Source organism: Suncus etruscus, chromosome 15, assembly GCF_024139225.1.
Source record: "Suncus etruscus isolate mSunEtr1 chromosome 15, mSunEtr1.pri.cur, whole genome shotgun sequence".
NCBI classification, from domain to species: domain Eukaryota; kingdom Metazoa; phylum Chordata; class Mammalia; order Eulipotyphla; family Soricidae; genus Suncus; species Suncus etruscus.
In genome coordinates this window covers 70,504,252-70,523,750 of record NC_064862.1, presented here as the reverse complement: position 1 = coordinate 70,523,750, position 19,499 = coordinate 70,504,252, and the positions used below count along the sequence as shown (strand labels likewise).

Sequence of the window (19,499 nt, the reverse complement as noted above, 5' to 3'; positions counted from 1 at the left end):
AAAGCAAAGAAAAGATACTGGCAGGTATAAAACTCTGATCCACCAGAATTTAACCAAAAGAACTTCTAGCTCTTTCTCACCAACCAATTTTGTTTCCATTATCAGTATGCTCAAGATTCATCTCTCTATGTTATTTTCTTCTGATAATTGTGCATTTATAAAATAGCACCTCATGTGTACTAGCAAATGTGCAAACTGTTTCATAATTAAAGAGACGTCTATTCCCTAAAACCTGGCATGTGGTTAAAACACATGACTTTTTTCAGTATTTTAATGGAATCTGTGGTTTCTAGGCTAGAACCCCACTCCAATCAGCAGCTGAAATGATGCTCAGAGAATCCAACAATTAGATATCAAGTCCTGCCTTGCCATTATCAAGTTGTATTGCTTTGTGACCAAGAAAATTTATTTCTCTTAGTGATGCAACTGTATTATTTTGAAATACAGAAAAGGACATATTGGAGAGAACAAAATACTAAATCATGAAAAATTCTGGAATCCCAATTGTTTGGGTTTTTTTTGGTTTTTTTTTTTTTTCGCCCCAAGACATCTGAGAGACATGTCTGGTTCCATAGCAGGTGTCTGGTCACAAACATCACAACCTAATTAATGGCTGTGGCTATTTATAGGTAGAATTTGCATGTAGAGTATAAATAACAATGTCAGCAATCACTACTAACAAGAAGAAATTGTGCACATTTGAGCATTATGGTTCACAAAATTATTTCACTTGTTTAATTTAATTTTTCATTATTTATAGGGTAGGGGGTTGGGCTCTGCCAGGCATTGCTCAGAGGCGCTCAGGGATTGATTTGTTCCGCTATTCTATGCTCAGGGGTTGTTCCTATGTGTGCTCAGGGGATCATTGACATGCATAATAGCACTTTGAGCTATCTCCTAAGTCCTCTTATTTTTTTAAAATTTATGTTAGACTCCTCCAAGATGGGCAAGGTAGGTTTTAGTATTCCTATGTTATGGAGGAGGACACTGAAACACAGAAAATGAAGAAGTGAGTTTGAAAATAATACACAGGTGAAAGATAGAGTCTTTTAGGCCACACTTGCTTACATATTGGCAGAATGACTATAATCTCAAGAGTTACAATTTTTATCTATAGAGTTTAAGTACCTAAACTCTCTATATACTGTGAGTATCTATGTAGTCACTGAACAATCTTAAGACTCAACTGTACTCTATCTTGTAGATGAAATCAGCTAAGAAGCTTTCCATCATATCTGCTACCTGAAGAATCCAAATTTGAGATAAGTAGTTGTCAGATAAGGTTCAGTTTTGAAGCTAAGAATCTTCAAACTTCCAGAACAAAATACCAGACCATTTTTGCCTCACTCAGGTAGTGGGGTAAAATGTTAGTTTATTATTTCTTTCATGATTAATGTAGGAGACCTATTTTCTTCATTAGTGTCCATAACTCACACTGATGTTAGGATAAACACCTTAGCTTGTCAAAGTATATAATATCTTATTCTATTCTAGAATCTGTCAACCAGGTTGATTTCACAGTAGCAGTTCCATTTTTCTTTTTTTTTTTTTCCCATAGAGGCTTTTTATTGATTCAGGAATTACATCCCTAGAAAAAGAATCCCAGGATTTTCCCTCCTGTGTGTTTTCATCTCGCTTTTTCATGGTCCATGATGCCAGCTGAGGTTGTCAGTACAATGAAACCGAATAAACGGGACGGGAGTAGATTGTTCTGCCACTTCTCTAGATCTTTGAGCTGCATGTCAAATCTGGGGCTGATCACACCACACTTGTTCAGCCTGCCTGTTAGGTTCACATCAATTTTCCCAGCTCTGTGATCGTCGATTTCAAATTCACCAATGTAACCGTGCTTCATCATCACCGTCAGGAACTTCACGATGACCTTGGAGCACGGCCTGATGAGCACCTGGCACTTGCCTCACTTCTCGGCATTGTCGATGCTCTTGAGGGCATCGGCCAGCACGTTCATGCGCACCATGGTGGCGGCACGTAAAGAGGAAGTTCCATTTTTCTGACAAGAACACCAAGGTATAGTTAATAAGTACATATTAAAATATTAATAGATTGCTTACTATGTAGCAGATACTAGACTAAGTTCCAGGGATATTATATAAGGAAGTGTAGATCTGGGGCCAGCGAGGTGGCGGTAGAGGTAAGGTGTCTGCCTTGCAAGCGCTAGCCAAGGAAGGACCGAGGTTCAATCCCCCAGCGTCCCATATGGTCTCCCCAAGCCAGGGGCAATTTCTGAGTGCTTAGCTAGGAGTAACCCCTGAGCATCAAACGGGTGTGGCCCAAAAACCCAAAAACCAAAAAAAAAAAAAAAGTGTAGCTCTAGGAGCTGAAAAAATGACTCGAAGTGCTGGACTACATGATTTTCATGAAGAAATTCTGGATACAATTCCTAACAATGCATGATCTTCTGAGCACTGACAGAAGTGACCCTGAGCACCACCACCTGTGGCTCAAGAAAAATAAAAAATGGCAAAAGAAGTAGATTCAGTCCTATTATTGTTTATAGTCTAGTTTAGATGACAGTTAATCAAGCAATTATGCCAAAAAATTGAAAATTTCAACTGCATGTTATATTGTTTATGTTCTTCAAAGAATTATACAAGGGACCCCAAAGATAGTACAGGAGTTAGAGTGCTTGCTTTGCACTTGACAAGTATGATACCTGGTACTACTAGGTGTGACCCTGACATAGGACCAGGAGTAAGTTTTGAGTACCAAAACTGGCCCCCAAACAAAGCAAAAAATGTGACCAATCATATATTTAAAAACAAGACAGATCTAAACTTTGTTTTTGTTTGTTTGTTTTTTTATGGGAGTTTCTCAAACAGTTCACAATGTCTAGGGACCCTTTGGTGATTCTCAGCCAATCAAGCCATTGGGTCTAGCAAGACTCAAAGATGGAGCACTGCTCAGCCTTCATGGTGCTGAGGATTACTCAGACTTTCCTGGCAATGTTTAGGGGCCTCCAGGGTCATATCTGACAAAGTTTGGGAAGCCATATAATGCCTTCAGGGATCAAACTTAGGTCAGCTATATGTATGGCATGCACCTTAAATCTTGTTCTTTCTGGCTCTAACAAATTAGGTTTTTAATAAAAGAAAATATTTCATACTCTGTAGGCCTAAACAAGTGATTTGACCTTGTGAGAGAGACCCAGCTCAACATTTTTTTTTGTCTTTGGGTCACATCCGGTGGCGCTCAGAGGTTACTCCTGACTCTGTGTTCAAAGTCCCACCTGGCAGGCTCAGGGCACCATATAGGATGCCAGGAATCGAACTCAAGTCCATTCTGTGCTTGCCACATGGAAGGCAAACCCTTACCACTGTGCTATCACTTAGGCCCCAGCTCAACATTCTTATGAAAGAAAATGGTGAGAAGATAGGAGGTAAGTCAATAGGAAGACAGCAAAGGGATCAGAATTGAAAGAGAATATAGAAAAGCTTTGTGTTGTGGAGCAGCTCAGCAAGATAACTGAATTCTGTGGCTTGATTTCCAGAGCATGGAAAAAGGCAGCTCAGTGTGAAACTAAATGAGCTGCTTCTGTGTAAGAAATTACACTTTTCCTCTACTAGCAATGAGAAGCCATGAAAGACCTGTAAGTCTAGGAAGATGAAAGCACCAATTGTTCTAGATATGACAGAAAGATTATTATGAAGACCAAGAGGAATGAGGGCTGAATAGGTAAAGACTGCAGAAGTCTAAGTGAGAGATATAGACTGGATATGTGGAGCTGATGAACATATGGAGGTTTTGGAAATAAGCCCAATCAGAATAGAGAGAAATGGAAAATGCTGGTGAATAAGAAGTAGCTGGAGATACCATTGGGTTTCATACAGAATGCTCATGCAGTAAAGTTTCAGTTTGGGTTCTGATGTGTTGAGTTTTCAGTCCTTAGCCAATACAATGGAGACACATATCTTGACTGAAAATACAAAAGTTTAGGAGTTATTATAAAAATGACAATTATATGGGGACTGGAGAGATAGCATGGAGGTAAGGCATTTGCCTTTCATGCAGAAGGAAGGCAGTTCGAATCCCAGCATCCCATATGGTCCCTGGTGCCTGCCAGGAATGATTTCTGAGCATAGAGCCAGGAGTAACCCCTGAGCGCTGCCGGGTATGACTCAAAAAGAAAAAAAAAATGACAATTATGGTAACAGATGTGAGAGATGTAAATTTAAAAAAAAAGGGTCCAGGAAGAGCCTGGAAAAAAAATCCAGCACTTGACCAAGTGAAAGAAGATGCATCTATAAAGGAGAGCAAGTTGGAGAAACACAAAAGAGCTGTTTGTTATAAACTAAGAGTTTTCAAGAAATTTTTGGGTCAAGTAATACTGTGAGATGGCATAGCATAAGAATGGGGAAAAATCTATCTGTTAAACTTAGAGACATGGTAGTGACCTAAACAGCTTGAGCCTGAGCCAAATTGAAATGGATTAAAGAGAGTGGGGGAATGAGGCTACGGGGATGTGAAAGACAGTAATTGTAAGTGCTCAATTTTGAAGGACACTTAGGTTGTAAAGCTCAGGCCATTAAAAATATGGCATAGGGGATGGTGCAATAGATAGTACCACAGGTAAAGCGCTTGCCTTGCACTAAACCAAACTGGATTTGATCCCTGGCACATTATATGGTTCTCCCTGAGGCCCCAGGAATAAACTTTGAGCACAAAGACAGGAGACATCTCTGAGAATCACCAAGTGAGGCCCAAAGAACAAAACAAAAGTGTAAACATAATAAATAATGAACACTGACGTTTTTGTTTTTCGTCTACACGTGCAAATATGTAAGAAACAAAGTAAACTCTACCATTTGGCTTCCTCTATTTGTCTCCCCTTTCCTTGTGGTACTCAAGCTGTTTTCAGGTTTTCCTCTTCAACTTGACTTTCCAGGATCTCTGCCTCCACTCTTCCGTGCCCTAACCTGCCTCTAGAGGATTATCCAATGGAGAGATATATTACCATTTACATACTGAAAACTATTTCTCACCTGTTCTCACCTGTTGAGTCTCCTTCAGCTGGAGTCGGGGATGGGGCCCGGGTGTGCTACTTACCACGTGTTTCCTTAACAATCTGGAGGGACTGAGGATTTTATTTAGGATAGGCAGGTGTGAGGTGACTGGTATGATCATCTCTCTGGGGTTCCCCTAATTTCATTGTCAAATCAGCTCTGGCCCAGAGTTACATCTCCAGCCCTTCTGGCACTGTCAGAGCAGAAGCGACATGGTTTCATGAGATGAGGAAGGAGAGAAAGACAGGAGAGACACGCCAGCAATTCTCCTGCCTCTCGGAAGATGGTTTAAAATGAGGTTGAGTGAGAATAGAATCAATTGAGGTGTGTAAATCAGATGGTACTTTAAGTGCTCAGAGAAGCAGCTTTTTTTTAAAAAGACCTCCTGAAGGCAATCTTCAGTAAAGTGAGGAGTCCTTTTGAAGAAAGTATAAGCGTCCCTGGATTTATCCCTCTTTTAATCGCTTAAATGTTCATCTATCTGCTTTCCGTAAGGCACGAGGTACATTTGTGCCTAATAACAATGCGTAGTCTCTTTAAGAAATGGCTGAGATGCTCCAATAAAGATGGATACTTGACATCCTCTTTCTGTTCTCCCTGAGACGGTATTTGCTTTTGAAAAGCACTTTTCCCTTTGCACTCCAGCTTTCGAAATAGTCCTTTCCAAGTCACTTCACATAGCAGAGAGAGAAGATGTGCCGTTTGTTGCCAAAAGGAAAGTATAACACGATCCAAAACACATCCTGTGATGCCCAGCTTCTGGAAATGGGGCAGGTCTGGCCTCTAGTTTGAGGTCATCAGTGAGGCTGTTCTTACCGGCTTCCATCCCCCAACCCCCGCCCCCAGGGCTGGTGAGGCATCCAGCCTACGTTTATAGTCTCCACTTCCTTCACTCTGAGAAGACAAGCTGTCCAACTTAATCCATTACTGAGCCTTGTGCATTAACGCAAAACACATGGTGCTCCATGCTCCATTAGGACAGACAAGGTGTTCCAGTCACCATGTCCCGGCATAGAGCAACTGTGGTGACTGCCCCCAAATAAATGCCTTCATGCATTGCCTCTTCTTTTGCACACAGCCTCAGTCCACGGCTGCTCTCCTGGCTCAGCTCAACGAACTGGACAAAGCCTTCTGATCTGCTGCCAGCAGCCACTTCTGGGCTGATTAATACTTCCGCCTTGCTCTGTGCCAGACCAAACCGCGCTGGGTTTGCCTCCTCCAACATTTGCTGCCCAACCAGTAGAGCAAGAGCTGTGCAGCCGGACAGATCTGTCAGCCTCGGTCCAAGCAGCAGGGAAAAGATGATTAAGGAAGATAATGATGAATGAAAGACTCACAGGTGAAAAATGACTTCTTTGGAATCCTTATTGATCGGCCAGCTGAGGTCTTTTTTGTGTGTAACCTAAATTTGACATTTCAAATTGAATCTAACTTTTGAATAGTTCATGCAATTTTAGGGTTGGCTGTGATTTTAAGTGGAATCTAGGATATCATGTAGATGGAGAGGCTCACTTCATAAACCGATTTCTCCAAAGTAACGAATAGTATAAATGGCAAAGCCAGTGTTAGGATTTAGATCACTAACCCAAGATCATTTTCTTCTTTTAAGGATCTTGGTTCTGCCAACAAACTAATGCTGTATTTTTTTCTGGAATAATGATATAAACGACAAGGTCAGGCCATGAGATTCAATAGGGTTACTAAAAAGAGAATAGATAGTAGAAGGCCTGGTGCTAGGCAAGGGGATCTGAGTCAGAATTAACTCAGATCCATATATTCACAAAATGATGCAGTCTCCTTTGAAGCCTGTTCTCTTTCCCAAGATGCATTTCACTTTAGTATATTTTTCTCCTTCATGAAGGATGTAATGAGCCTTCTCCAAGTGGAACTTGACAGTCAGAGGCAATGATTCTTTTTTTTTTTTTTTGTCTGTTTGTTTAATTTATGGGCTACATCTAGTGATGCTTAGGTGTTACTCCTGGTTCTGTACCACTCAGGAATCACTCCTGATGGTGCTTGAGGGATCATATGGAATGCCAAGGATCAAACCCTGGTTCTATTATTACTTTAGTTCCCAAACGCCATGGTTTTCTCTCCCGTTCTCTCTCTCTCCCTTTCTCTCTCTCTCTCTCTCTCTCTCTCTCTCTCTCTCTCTCTCTCTCTCTCTCTCTCTCTCTCTCTCTCTCCCCCCCAATCCATCTCCTGCTAGATCCAGTCGGTACAGAGGGGCTACACCCAGCTCCATTCTTGTAGAAGGGGGGGGGGGTTACTCCTGGTAATGCTCAGAATACTGTTTAGTACTAGGTATCAAACTCAGGCCTCCATCATGAAATACATGAGCTCTCACACCTGTTGAGTTATCTCACTTCCCCAGCACAACTACTCTTACTAGGCAATCCAAGAATAGAATTCGAATTAGGGAGAAATACAGATTGCCTAGAAGCCTCAAAGAGCATGCTCCTCCCACAGTATGAGAGATCCAGATAGCCGGATTCAAATGAGACCCGCCATGTGAGCTTTTAGCAGAAGTCTCTGATTAATCAATACCATCGCATTTACAATAGACACAGGAAGAACATTCAGGAGCAAGATTTAGAAACTGCCTGTTTCACATAGCCCAGTCTAGCAAGTTGAGAAACTGCTTATTTCATATAATCTGGTCCAGCATTGTTCAACCTTTATACACCTGTAGACCAGTACTTCCCTGCAGATATGTCCACAAATTGGCAATTATAACCAAATTCTCAACATTTCTACACCTTCAGACTACCACTGGCTCATGGGCTGGTATTTGAAGACTATTGACCAAAGGTGGTTGGTTCGAATCCTGGTGTCCCATATGGTCCCCTGTGCCTGCCAGGAGCTATTTCTGAGCAGACAGCCAGGAGTATCCCCTGAGCACAGCTGGGTGTGGCCCACCCCCCCCAAAAAAAAACCCCAAACAAACAAAAAAGATACCTCTTCAGTAACAATGATGCTAACCAAGTATCTAAAAGGGGAAATAAATGAAAACCAAGAGAGAGTGAAAGAGAGAGAGAAGAAAAATGCCATAAAAACAGACAGGGGAGAGGCCAGGAGGGAAACTAGGGACATTGGTGACAGGAAACGTGCACTGGTGAAGGGATAGGTGTTGGGCATTGTATGACTGAAACTCAATCATGAACAACTTTGTAACAGTATCGTATCTCAATTAAAAAGATTATTTTAATAAGCTATCATTAGCATTTCAAAATATCTCATGTACAATATATATTAAAATCAATATTTAAGCAACTTAATGTCTCAAGTTTGATATAAATGAATACATAGGAATCTATAGGATATTCTAGTACAATCATGATGAATTTATATGAAACAAAAAGGATAGTGATTTTTATGGTCAGGAGGAGGTTGGTTTGCAGCTATGAGGATAAGGAGGGGGTATGAGAAAACTTCCTAGGGTGGGGGTACTAGTTTACACTTTGATTTGAATTTGGTAATACATACATGTATTTGATAATACATACATGTGTTTGTCAAAATGTACCAATTGTACCAAAATGTATCTACAAACTTATGGTTTGTAGGCTTCATTGAAAATTTTTTCTAAAAAAGAACTCAAAGCAAAGATCATAAACTCTAGACAATAATACACATAATGAAGTATTTGGGTGCAGAGTATATTGATATCTGCAATTTACTTCCTTTTTTTATTTTTGGTTTTTGGGTCTCACTTGGCAGTGCTCAGGGATTATTCCTGGCTCTGTGCTCAGAAGTCACTTCTGGCAGGTTCAGGGGACTATATGGAATGCCAGGAATCGAATCAGAGTCCGTCCTGATTTGGTCATGAGCAAGGCAAAAGCCCTACCACATTGATATCCCACTAGCCCCTGCAATTTACTTTAATCCCAAGATAAAATAAATATATAAAAGAATGGATAGCTTAATGTATATCTGTTAAAAGAAACATAGTAAAATGTAATAAGTAACAATTATATGCTGTACAATGCCTTCAGTTTTTCTGAAATTTAGAAAATTTTTAAATTAAATATTATGGGGGAAATGGGTCTTGGAATTAAATAGGCATTCCTCTGAAAAGCAAAATGAGAATGAATAACCTTGACCTTCTTTTCTCTCATCCCAGCTCTCATCTGTCTTTCTGCCTCTACTGAGCCCAGAAGTATTATAAATACTTACCCACCTTGCTGCTTGTGGTGACTAGGTAGCAGTTTTCTGGCCAATAAGTCATTAAAGAAATTCTGTCCATCCTTGGAGAGCTCTGGTTTGCTGGTGCTACCTGTCCTGATTTAAATACATAAATGACCTCAGGGAGCTGCCACAGCCTGGCCAACCTGAAAGCAAATGTGAAAGAACCATTCATTCCTGACTTGATTGGGTCACAAAGCCAGAGTCAGCAACCTCTCATCTCCAGACCTCTTGCAGGGTTAGAAAAAACAAATCCTTACTTTTTTTTTTTTTTTTTAACCACTGTTGATTAAGTCTTTGGTTACCAACAGCAAAGTTCTGAGCACAAGACAAAGAGTAAAATAGCGTGTTTTGGTTTGCTTTGGTTTGGGTAATTGCAAGCAATGTAATGGCTAGTGGTAGAGTTTAGGGAAGAAAATGTAGATTGGGAAATGTGGTAGAGGTAGGAAGAGTTCAACTCGCAAATGTCAAACCTCTTTTAGTCACACTAATGGCCTTGGGATCCCTGAAGGGAGTGAGTAGGGCATGTGGATAGTCTGATCATATTGCCTTTTTAAACAGTTATGAAGATTCTCGGGGTTAAAATCCATATTCCTTGAAATTCTGGTGTTCTAGCCACAGCCCCTCCTCTATCTGTAGGTTCTGTTCCAGGCTTGCCGGGGCTGCCTGCTTCATTGTCTCTATCTCTCCTGCTCTGCTCAGAGCCAACTGTATGTACACACAAATCAGGCCAGAAATGGCAATGCTGCAGCTTCCAAAGACATCCATGAAACCAAGCAGTTTTAGGAGCTGGTGGATAAATATTCTATCTTCACTTCTTATTGGTGGGATAGTGTCTGAGACTCAAGCAGAGCCCCAGTGGCCTGCTTCTCTTTAATCTAACTTTTATTTCTTTTCTTTTCTACCTCTCTAATTCTCTATATTCCTACTGCTGTGTGACAGGGATCACCCCCTTCCCCAAATAAACTCCTGAGGGGCCCGAGAGGTGGCACAAGTGGTAGGGTATTTGCCTTGCATGTGCTAACCTAGGACAGACAGAGGTTCGATCCCCCAGCATCCCATATGGTCCCCAAAGCCAGGAGCGATTTCTGAGCACATAGCCAGAAGTGACCCGTGAGCATCACCAGGTGTGGTTCCAAAATCAATCAATCAATCAATCAATAATAAAGAAATAAATAAACTCCTAACACCCAAATTCTTATCTAAGGTTTTTTGGCAGGAGCCAAATGGAGATACAGATTCAGAAAAGGCTGAAATAGAGTTCAGGAATCTCTAGTGGAACCATTACCAAGTAACCTGAGGCCACAGTAACTCCACCACTAGTAATTTTCTCTGGGGACACTGAAGAAATTTGTAAATTACATTGAAATTCCTTAGTAGCAAGCAGATTTTTTAGTTGACTAGAGACCAAGAGTTCTTTTTTATCAATGTCTCTAGCTAATGCATTGAAAAGTTGCCAAGCACAAACATCTCTATTTTTTAAATTAATAATTTATTTAAATACCACAGTTTACATTTCTTCTCCCATGTTCCACCAGCAGTGTAAATTCCTTGCACTATTGTCCCTGGATTCTCACCCACCCCCAAGTCTGTCTCCTTAGCAGATACGAAAAAAATTGTTTTATATTGCTTGTTTACAAGTAAGTGGTAATGGAATTACAAAAAAATAAATAAATAAAAACTAGCAAAAGAAAACTTGTGAAAGTTATTGTATCTTGCAATGGGATCATTAAGTCATTGTCTGAATGTTTACTAAGATGCTTATTGCTAGTTGATCATTATGTTACTGGTTTTGTTGTTAACCTTAGGTGGCTTCTATGCTACCTTCATCTGATCATCTAATTTTCCTACTGTGGTTTCAGTATTGAAAAACTGGAGGCAGTCCAGGAATTCCAAGTTCTGTGGCTGCCATGGTGGCTGCTATGGGACATGGCTCAGCTGCCAGGGCTTCTGGAAGTACAAAAAAGTGGCAGGAGTGGGATGTAGGGGGCTTCCTGCACTCACTCAGACCAAGTCTTGGAGATCTCAACCCAAATGTCAGTATCCCTGGAGTTTTGGTCAGTAGGTATCTCTGCAGAGATCAGTGGTAAAGTGGTGAAGTTGGGTCACTGGTATGGTGGACATTGTGGGTTATCAATGCAACTGCCGAGGAGCTTACTTGAGTGGCCTTAAAAGGGAGCATGTGGCCTTGAGCTTGTCTTGGACACTTTTTATCCCACACAGTTTGAGCACAGGTCCTTGAACATAGGACCTCAAATTTGTAGTCAAGTGCTTTAAGCTACTGAGTCATCCTCTAGTCCCCAAAGTTGTTTCCAACAGCAACTCCTGCGGGTTGATAATTTCCAACAGAGAAGGCTTGGAGACTTGCCTGAAATGTATCTACCTCCCAGTGATATATATCACACCTGCCTGCAGCTGCAGGCTGACCCTGCTTTAAAGCAATCTGATCTCTATGCCTGTGCCTGGCCCAGTCACCGCTTGATTATCTACTATTGCTGTAAGGAGTTCTAACCAATGATCATTTGTTGTTTGTTTGATTTGGTTTTGGGGCCTTACCCTTCTGTGTTCAGGGCTCATTCTGGCTCTAATTTCAGGAGTCCCCCCAATTGTGGTCAGGGCACCACATGTGGTGACAGGGATTCAACTTAGAGTCACACCGCCACAGCAGCATTCAAAGCCAGTGTCTTACCTCCTGTGCTATCCTTCTGTCCCCTTTCTCCAATGTCCATGAAGACAGACAGGATGTTAAAGATTGTTGTGTCAAAATCTCAGGAGTCACGAGCTCAAATCGTTTCACTTGCTGATCTGAGGCAAATAAAGATGCAAGCTGTCGGAAGTAAGTGGGTTCTGGGTAAAGCTGCTGACTGATAGAGGATAAAAGAAGAATTCAGAAATACTACCAGATCAGCTTTGCTTTAATCCTAACAGAGGGGATGTAGGGAAGGTCTGTATTTCTATGCTTTGGATTAGAATTCACATGTGTTTTCTGTAGATGAAAAGAGCATTTTTATCACAAGGAAACCTGCAATGCCACCTAATAATCTCTCAGGGAAAGCTTGGGAAGAAAATATTTTCTCCTAATGGCAAGAAAGTGCTTTCTCCTAAAGTAAGAAACCATTTTACCCACACTTTGAATTACAAGGAAAAAATTTATTTGATTCATGGATCCACTGTCATGCTTATCAACACAAAAATTTCTTTGAAAGCCTACTATGTGTCAGGTGCTTGTCTGCATAATGCAGAGACTCCAAGGTGTACAGTTTCAGCCCTCAATAAATGCACAGTGTAGTGGAAGAGAAATGACAAGGAACTAAAAGATAAATCACATTCTGAGTGTGTGTATATACTAGGTGATAAATGGCAACGGGATGGGTCAATAATATTATTACAAGGTGCACATAGAATCTCTTAATAATATGACAGGCATTCTCCTTCCTTAGGATATGTTATTAGTGGGGGAGTACAAGGAAGATAGGAACTTAATTGCTTAGAGTAATTTTGATGTTTGCACATAAATGCATAATGATATTATTGATCCTGGCTGCAAACTATCAGCAGAAGCAGTTGTGAAATCTGATGGGAGTTTGCACCTGGCAGCTTGGTTTTTCAGTTCATCAAGGAACATGGAAAGAACCAGAGTCCCTCCAGTTCTCTGGATGTGGCAGTGATCTAGATGCACAGCGCTCGGAATTAAAGCTTCTATAACAGGGGTGGTGAACAAGTTCGACACAAAGAGCCAAAATTTTAAACTGTGAGAGTCAGAGAGCCACAGCATGCAGTGACTTGTCAAAACAGACAAACACTCACACAAAAGCATATAATTTTAACAATAATATATTAAACACATATTGCATTTTGCCATTTTGAGTGAGGGTAAAAATCCTGCAGTGATGGTGAGGTGTGCTGCGTCCTTCACACTGAGAACTAACAGCAAGATGTGACCCAACATGTGACACACAGTACCCCCCCCCCACCGCTTGCTGGCCCGTGCAATTGTTTCCGAGGGCTAGGAGATGGGAGTACTCCGTGCTTGGAGATCTCTCCTCAGAGGTCCCTCCTCAGAAGCAGCAGAACAAAATCCAAACTTGGCAAAGAGCCACAGTATACAAAATAATGATAAGAGGCAAAGAGCTGCGTGTTCGCCACCCTGTTCTAGAAGATAAAAAAAAGTTGGAATGACTGCATATAACAACATCAAATAATAAGAGAAGATTGCTTTTTTTATCTTCAGCCATCAAAATTCCTTGCAAATCAATAGGAGAAGCTGTATTTTATAAATTATGCCATAATGGGAAAGTGTGAATTGGCATAAAGAAAAAAGAATGATGTCTATCTTTTTTCTTTATGAAATATATTCATTGTGAAATTTAGGAACTATTATTTGCCCCCCAAGTAATTGTCCACAGTAAAACAACTCAACTTGTTTACTATGGTTATATAAATATGTCAAACTCCTTAAAAGTTTCAATTTGATATTTTTAAAGTTTTGATTAAATTGTTTTTAAACATTGAAAATAAAAACAATATCTTTCAGAAAAATAATGAGTTTCTTCCCGTTAGCTGTTGAATTGTTTACTCCCATAACTGAATAATAACAACACATCAAAGCCGGCAGTGGTAATTAAATGATTTGTGAACATAGGTTAACAAATTAGTACATCATGATGTGTAATTGTCTAATTAGGATAAAAATGCTAGACTTACCTAAAAGACTGACAAGATATGAAAACAACAAAAAACAGGTAAAGGAGAATCATGCAAAAGATTATGAATAATATTTATAGATGTAATAGTAAAATTTTTCTGCTACTACTTGAGAGGCTCTGCCAGATCTTACATATTTAATCAAGAGAAAAGCAATGAAAAACTGGGAATAAGCCATGTTTTCAGGGTGAATGGGAAGCTGTCAATATGACCTCAAATAAATGAAGTATTTGTTGTTCTTATATGACAACTATCAGCATACAGGCAGTTAAGGTGAAAGTTCTTCTATTTATGCCTTATTCCATATGACAAATAGATCTCTTTTAGGGTGGAGGGCAGGATATTGAGCCACCTAGTACTCAGGGGATACTGACTCAGTGCTCTAGAGAGACCATATGTGGTCCTGGGGATTTGAACCAGGTTTGACAAATGTAAAGACAATTACTTAATCCCTGTACAATCTCAGGCTCCCTGTACAATCTCAGGCTCCGAGGAACTAGATTATTTTTTAAAATAAGAAATAAAGACAAGCACAATAGTCAAGTCTGCACTCAACCATCTCCACAGACGCAATCTGTTCTCAAAAGAGAGATAAACCAAGCCGTGTAAAATTATGAGTACACCAGACACACAGTTCAAAGTTGGCAATCCCAGGAGGAGAGGGTGGGCTAAATCCTGGCCCTGCCAACATCACACCTGCTGCACCCATCACCCATAATCATCGCTTCACCACTCCTCTTACAACTTTCTTCAAAGACACAAAACTCCAGGTACACCAGTATTTGGACTGATAATATCAGGACTTTTCCCCCTCTGCTTTCTCAAACTTCCAGAACCCTAGCAGCTAAAATATAATCCACAAAAGCTACCGTTTGAGCAATAGTGTTTAGAATTGATGGACCTACCTTCTAGATAGGGCATCTACCTTTTTCATAGAACCTTGAAATAAATCACTTTGTTTTACCCCATATTTCTACATCTTTCTACAAACTGGGGAAAAAAATAAGTGGACGGAGCCCAGGGGCTAAATAGGCCAAAACAGATCATTTTTCTTTCTCTTCTTAATTAGAGAAATGGGGCATACATAGAGCCATACACTTTAGATGTTACAAAGTATTTTAGGATTTCAAGAGAAGAACCAAAAATTGCCATCTGGAAAAATCAAGATTCAGTGCCCAGAATACTTGCAATTTATTATTTATTCTGCCACCAGTTGAGGACTTTAATCTAAGTTATATCTCAAATAAGAAGCCAATTCTGTACTTATTTCCATTGGCACTGATGCCTTGGGCAAGTAAAATTGCTTTCACAACAGCTGGTTAAGAATATGGCACAACAGGGATTTGGAGGTTCCAGAATTCTTTTAATCCTCAGTGATCATTTAACAACTAAACTTCCTAAATATATACAAATCTTGTATTTGAGTAGATTTGCCAAAATGAAGAGGCCAGTGAAACACACAGTACTTTTCTCTTTCAAGACACTAAGACATGCTGTGATTACTGTAGGGCATGCTCCTTTCTGGTTGTAGTTGTGTTCTTGAGAACAGGGAAAGCAATGCTTTAGTTCTTCATTGGTCCCCCATCCAATAGCACAGCCTCATTATATCCTTAGGCAATAGCCTCAAACTGCTAGCTAAACCCAAAGTAAGAATCTGTTAAAGGAAGTTTCTCATTTTCTTATTAGCTCAAGAATTGCCAAGAGTTACTGGGCCGTTTGTACATATATAATATATTATAGCAAAGATCAAACTCTGTTGATGAATCCAAGTCAGAGAAAAGAGGAAGAAACTAACAGTAAGAAGTTAATTCTCTTCAGGCTTCTGCTCGGAGGGCTAAAACTTGTTTAATTAATGAGGCTTTTCTGCCATAGTACTAACACTTAGCACTCTGGGACCCCAATGTAGTGCTTCATGAACACTTAATCTCCAAGCCTTGACCTGCTTGAGGTTCCTTTATCCTTTTAAAAACTAAAACATTACATTCTGGCCACTTTTGTTTTAATACTTCAACCTAAAAAGTACCCTAGAATCTAGAACATGCAATACTTTCCATAATCCAAGTGCTCAGAATAATGAGATGCTCAGAAATGTGACTCTCTCATTTCTAGATATCTACACCTACATGGTGTACTGGTTAGTTTAGGACTGATGTAGGTAGGTATTAGCTCTTGTGATTCTGTGTAATATCATTACATAGTGAACATTATTGAATAAAATTTTCTAATTTTAATTGTTTTTCTAAGAATATTACTGTTGGAATAAAAAAAAGGCCCTCTGTAAAGAAAGTATGGGAACATTCTGAAAGTCTCACTACAAGGAGAAGCTACCAATCATAGTAAGTAGATTGGTAGGCAGATATCTCAGCCTTACCTATAAGAAGGAAACTCACTGTTACCAGAAGTATTTCAGTAGGAGCTGAATCTCTTAGGGTCATAGAGGGCATGATTTTCCATCAAATTAGAAGTGAGATGAAGTGATCTCTGAGTTACTCGCCAGTTCCAGGAGGTTCATGTTATGTGATTCAAGAGTTCATAAGGTCTGACTTGGATTCAGTAACTAACCTATCATCTAACACTGTACCACACATGATGCTGTTGTATTTGACACACTAACATCTTCCCAGAGAAGCCACTGCCCCAAGTGTCCTGTGTGTGCTCATATTAAATTGCTTTCCTACTGCTGGGCCTGGAATGAAGCTGAGTTTTTATTTTGACTAAAGCAATTTTAGTGCATCTGGGAGAAACAAAAAGCTCTAATAACACACCTCAGGTCTATGAAAAGAACACATTGCTTCACTGCCAGACCAGAGCAAAGGAGGTGCACGTTGACATGCATAATAAAAATTCTCTCAGTCATTTAATATTTAGTGAAAATCCAGGGGAAGTCAAATCAGACCTGGATTCAATTCAACACCAATGCCAGTGGTGCAATGTGGGCACCTAATGAGAGTGTCCATTCATCTCCACTGGCAGAGTTCCAAGATTATGCACATCTGTCAGGGACAGAAAGATAGAAAGCATGTGATCTCCTTCCCCCTATAGTGGTGCCACTTTTGGGGCAAATCAAGAGGGCTGCTGCTAATCGGCTTTGGCCAGTAGTATAGTTTGAGGGAAAACTCATCATCCTTTTGGAACTAAAGGGCAACCCTTCGCAGTAAAAATGAGTAGTAAGAGGATGAGCAAAGAGGATGAAGAAGTGAATTAGAGGGCCCGGAGAGATAGCACAGAGGCGTTTGCCTTGCAAGCAGCCGATCCAGGACCAAAGGTGATTAGTTCGAATCCCGGTGTCCCATATGGTCCCTCGTGCCTGCCAGGAGCTATTTCTGAGCAGACAGCCAAGAGTAACCCCTGAGCATCGCTGGGTGTGGGCCCCCCCCAAAAAAAAGTGAATTAGAATGGATACAGCAGCATTTGGGCAGGGTAGGTGGGGTCCTTACTTCACAAGGATAATCAGCTTTTAGAGCCCGCTTTTCCTTTAAGTACTAGAGCCTCAGGAATTTGCAAATTGCTTTGTTTCAAAGTAAGAATTGAAGGGCCAGAATGAAAGTACAGTGATAGTAGGGCTTTTGCCTTGTATGTGGCTGACCCAGGTTTGATCCCCAGCACCAGTATGATCTACCAAGCACCACCAGAAGTAATTCCTGAATGTAAAGCTAGGAATAACCTCTGAGCATTGCCAGTTGTGACCTAAAACCCAAATAATAAATATTTAAAACAATAATTGATGAGAATGCCAATATCTTTCTCTTTGGTTTTATCTCAGTTAGTGACCCCTGACATTTATAGGAAGGCCTACAAATATTGAAAGTCAAAGGCAATAAGACTCAGGGCTGGAGCGATAGTACAGGGGTAGGGTGTTTCCTTGCATGCACCCGATCCAGGACAGACAGTGGTTCAAATCCCTGTATCCCATATAGACCCCCAAGCCAGGAGCAATTTTTGAGCGCACTGCCAGGAGTAACTCCCGAGTATCACAGGGTGTGGCCAAAAAAACCCAAACAAATTAAAAAAACGGTAATAAGACTCAACTGTTTTCCTTGAACATTATCATCTCTGAAATTTACTAAACTGCCCATTTGTAATCAACTAAAATGTACTTTGGAAAATTGACTGAATAAAAGACAAATAACAAATTAACTCTACAGAAATAAAATGTATTGAACAGATATATTAATTCAAGGTCAGGCACAAGTATTCTGATTTGCAATCTTTTGTGGGATTTTTGTTGGCAAGATATAAAGTAGCCATTATTAGAGGCTCTTATTCATTGTGGGTGTGTTCTTTATAGATACATGGCAAGCTATCACCCAAAGCAGTTTAGCTCTGCTAAAAGAAAAGGAATCCAAAGGCCTAAATAAGCAACTGACCTTCAGTGTGACCACGGGTAAATTATTTTATCTTCTACCTTTTAGAAGGCACAGATGGTAAGTAATTCTTGGCTAAAATTGAGGAAGAAAATTTATTTGGGGGTCTGGGATATAGCTCAGGTGTCAGAGTTAACACCTTGATTTTTATTACTGAGTTTGATTTCTGGCAACACCTAGCCCCTTAAGCAGATCTACATGTAGTCCTTGTGGCCCCCAGTACTGTTGGGTTCAAGCAGGGCAGCAAGCTAGACCCTTGTATTGAACAATCTGTATTTGTTGGCCAAATATAGTTAGGATTGGTTCCCAAACTCCTTCATACCTGCTTGGGAGGTACTCCAAAATAAGTTAACTTGGTTATTATGGTAATTATGTTTTATAATTAAATTAGTTGACTATTTTAAAGACTGTTTAAAATTTGGTAGCATGCACATAGAAGCTATATATGTATGTACATATATATGTATGTATTTTCCAAAGATCTAAAAATGTCTACTAGGTATATGAAATATATATGCTATTAGCCATTGAGAAAATGCAAATCATAACATAGGCAGATACTAACACAGATCCACTAGACTGGTTATATTTTTTTAAAAGATATATAATTAAAAATATGTTAGGATAGAGAAACTTAAGCTCACATATCCTGCTGGTGGGAAGGAAAAACAATGTAATCACTTTGGAAACTAGATTGGTACTCCTCTGAAAATTAAGTAGAGAGTTATCATGTGACCCAGAAATTTTAATACTAGGTATGCGTCCAAGGAATATAAAAGCATGTGTTCGCAAAAACTTAAACATGCGTGTTCATAGCATCACTATTCATAATAACCAAAAGGTGAAATACATGTCTTCTCACTAATGAATCAGTCAATGAGGTATCCTTTCACGGGAACATTATTTGACAAAAAAATAATGAACTATTCGTACATGACACAAAATAAGTGAGTCTTATTGTACTAAGTGAAAGAAACTCCTACACACACCAACTATTTATGGTTTCATTATCATAAAATATATAAAACTGGCAAGTCAACAGAGACAGAAATTAGAATCACTGGTTGCTGGAGTAGGAAAAAGTGTTCTAAGGCTGGAAAGACAATAAAGAGGTAAAGGTGAAGGCAAATGTATGTAACCCTGGTTTGATCTCCAGCACCATAAGGTGTCTTAAGCATCATCAGGTGTAACTCTGGAGGTCCCAAGAATCCTGAGTAAGCCCCAG

General features: G+C 40.0%; 1 pseudogene; it reads right to left on the bottom strand.

Annotated features, from left to right (window-relative positions):
* Nucleotides 1-1,532: 1,532 nt before the first annotated feature.
* Nucleotides 1,533-1,989, bottom strand: LOC126031284 (40S ribosomal protein S15a-like; annotated as a pseudogene).
* Nucleotides 1,990-19,499: the final 17,510 nt, after the last annotated feature.